Source organism: Gavialis gangeticus, unplaced genomic scaffold, assembly GCF_001723915.1.
Source record: "Gavialis gangeticus isolate Ggan-Ray unplaced genomic scaffold, GavGan_comp1, whole genome shotgun sequence".
Classification (NCBI taxonomy): Eukaryota; Metazoa; Chordata; order Crocodylia; family Gavialidae; genus Gavialis; species Gavialis gangeticus.
Window position 1 is genome coordinate 513752 of NW_017729018.1, and position 3284 is coordinate 517035.

At 54.7% G+C, this 3284-nt stretch overlaps 1 protein-coding gene across 2 annotated transcripts in view; it reads right to left on the reverse strand.

Annotated features, from left to right (window-relative positions):
* Positions 1–3284, reverse strand: part of FBN3 (fibrillin 3) — a 295809-nt gene that overhangs the window by 130313 nt on the left and 162212 nt on the right. The gene's annotated exons all lie outside the window — the stretch shown is intronic.

The window sequence follows — 3284 nt, forward strand, 5'->3', positions numbered from 1 at the left end:
AAGGAGATTTGGGTTCTTCTCTGCAATGTCTCCGATGCGGGCCCCCAAGAAGCAGCAGACTTCCCGGACTAAGAGGTCAGGGCAGCAGATTGCCCCCTCAGTCCTCCTCAGGATGGAGTCTCCCACAACAAACACCTTACGTTTTGTCTTGGGGAGAGCGGGGACGGTAGCTGCAGTTGAGCCTGTGTTGCCTGCAGGAGCTGGCAACTCAGCAGGCTCTGCTGGAGCAGCAAGAGGTGTGTACCTGTTGCTAAGCTCTGGCAGGACAGGGGTCTTGGTGCGGTGGGCCTTAGGGCCCTTGACCACCTTGGTCCATGCCCCTGACTGGACAGAGTGGGAGGTTCCGGAGTCCTCCTTTGTCCTGGAGGGAGATGGTGGTCTACCCTCTGGCTCCCAGGGGAGAAGGGCCTGGCAGTAGGAGTCAATCTCCTGCTCACAGTCCCTGATGGCACGCAGTCTCTGGACTGTGGCCTGGAGCTCCTCCAGCTGGCACGCCAGAGACCCCAAAAGGTGTCGGGCTCCTCCAGCTGGCGCGCCAGAGACCCCAAAAGGGAACAGACCCCACACGGGGAGGTGGCCATGCTCCTGGGCCCCAGAGCCTGAAAAAGGGACAGGCAGCCTGTGCAGCCGAGAGCCAGAGGCTCCATCTGCGTGGAGCCCAGAACCATGGGCTCTGTCTGAGTGGTGGTCTCTGAGGTGCCCGAGGTGCCTGAGGGGGGCGGGCTGCAGAGCCCGAGGGGACCCTCAAGGTGTGGCATGTGCCCATCCGTGTCATGCCTCTGGTAGGCTGGCTACGGCTGGGACTGTCTACCCTGGGGGGGTTGTAGGCAGGGTCTTGGGCCCTCCCATGTCCCCTCCTGCGCGAACTCTGCGCTAAGTCACGTGCCAGCAGACAAATGTGCCTGTTTGCACAGCTGTTCGCGTGGCTCCCTGGAGGGCTGGGTGAAGTAGGGGCCTGGGAGGGGCTTGACCCTGCCCGGCTCCATGCATCCACCTCCTCCCACTCAGAGAGGGGTTAACCCCTTCCCACCACAGGCCCCACTTGCCTCCGTCTGTGCTGGGGGTCGACAGGGGTCTCCGCAGCTTCAGGGGAGCGGGGGCGCGGCGGGCTTTCACCCGCGCATCTTTCGCTGCTCCGGAGCCTAACTGGGGCTTTTTTTGCTGCTGGAGGGCCCTTTTATACTGTGTGCATGCGCATTGGGCCCTCCGTCAGGGAAAGCTGCTCTCCGGCAAGGGGGGGCCCTGCCCTGCCCTACTGGAAGGGGACTGGTGAGTACCCCCTCCTACCTTTCTCTCTCCCTGGGGGGCTGGGCCAAGTAGGGGCCTGGGCAGGGCTTGACCTGGCCCAGCTCCACGCAGCCAGCTCCTCCCACTCAGAGAGGGGTTAACCCCTTCCCACCACGGGCCCTGCTTGCCTCTGGCTGTGCTGGGGGTCGGCAGGGGGCTCCGTGGTTGCTGGGTGGTGTCTAGGGGGCTTCAGGGGAGGGGGCGTGTGGCGGGCTTTCACCTTACAGTCCATTCATCCAACCCATACCTCCTTAGTTTGTTTGCTCATACCTGGCAGTAAAGTTGTGCTTTAGCATATTCACAGAAAACAAACACAATGTTTTAGTCCCTCCTTATCTCTGTGCCTTGTGCCATCATTTACATCAGTGGAAGTGAGTGTAAAACACAACCGCCTCATTTAGGGGTGAGAGCTCCACAAGGCAGAAGCCAGTAAAGAGTTGGGTCAAAAATATTCTCAAAACAAATTAATTTAAACATTAGAACAAAACACAGAAAGCACACTTTTGCAGGATTTTCCAAGCTCTAATATTATCAAGGCTGGGACCCATTATTTTCCCAGATTCCAAATGTAGAAAGTAAAGTTAAGAAATGCCAAGCTCACACAGCAAAGCAGTAGCAGAATCTGGATTAGAAGCCAAATCACAGTCCTAATTCAGTATATGAAAACACCTCCCAGCAGCATGAGAATGAATGCAAGGATTTTTACTATGTGGAGAAAGCTGTCTTCATGACTCATTTTTCTTTGAACTCAAGTCATTTTAATGGGTTACAGCAACAGTCCCACAATGCCTCTGACCCAATGAGGTGGAATAAATAGAAATTATGGGTCTAACTTCCCCAAGCCAAGCTGCATTGTGAACCACCTGGGAATCACTGAAGTATAAATTGGATGGCTTACATACCCCCACATTAGGGGTATATGTAGACAGTAGTAATTAACAGACCCAGAAAGAATATGGTATGAGACACTGTTGAGCTGGCTGAGTTAGAGTAGCCATACAACATCTGATAACTACATGGTTGAGAACCTTCTCAAATAAACCCACATATAAACAAAAGGAAGTCACTGCTTTAAAAGAATCACCACAATGAAAAATGATCATTTGTCTGTGTATCACTCAATCTGAGTTCCTGGGGGCCTCAGATACTATGGTAGTACACTGGAATAGTCCAAGGACCTGGAGGGATAAGAATTGAGTCATACAGCAAGCTTTGGATACATATATCTAAAAATACTCTGTGCCTGCTCTGCCCAATGGAAAATTATTTATCATGGACACATTTCCCTCTGTAGTCACTGGTTATGCCTGTAGTAGAACACAAAGAAAATATCACTGTGGCAGGTTCCTGCCCAGCATACCTCAGCACCGCAGCCCAGGTTGCCAGGCCATAATTAAAACAGCCAACATCATGTGGCTGGAGAACGCAACCCTAGTTGGCAGACAGCCCAGAGATCACATGCTTAAAACAGGCCCAGGGGCTGAGGCAGAGGAGGGGACGTGTCTGGGCACCAAAAACAGAGCCAGACACTCTCCAGCTACCAGAAGAGGCCCCACACTTGCCCTGATGGCTGGCAAGCAACGCACATGCGCCCTGCCACAGAAACAACTGGGGAAAACCCTGAACACACACCTGATAGCCAGCTGAAGGCTGGGTATGCGTCCCCAGAACTGAAAGGCACAGGGCAAAACCAGGAGGGCTCATTTGCCCATGGAGCAGAGGAAACCAAAGTGGACGCCAGCCCACCTGATGAGGGGCTCAGCACAGACATGAACCCACTTGCGTCTGCAGAGCAAGGACCACCTGAGACTGCGAGAGGGTAGCTCAGTGGGTCCTGTGGGCACCAGACATGGGGAAACCCTGGAGCGAAGATGCATCTCAGCCTGCCATTGTGGCTGTAAGCCCAGAGTGCTGATGGTAGACTGGTGGAGTGGCAGGCCCCAAACAGGTATGGCACGGAGCACCCTGGGGCTGTGGCATACTGGCCCAGTGGGCGG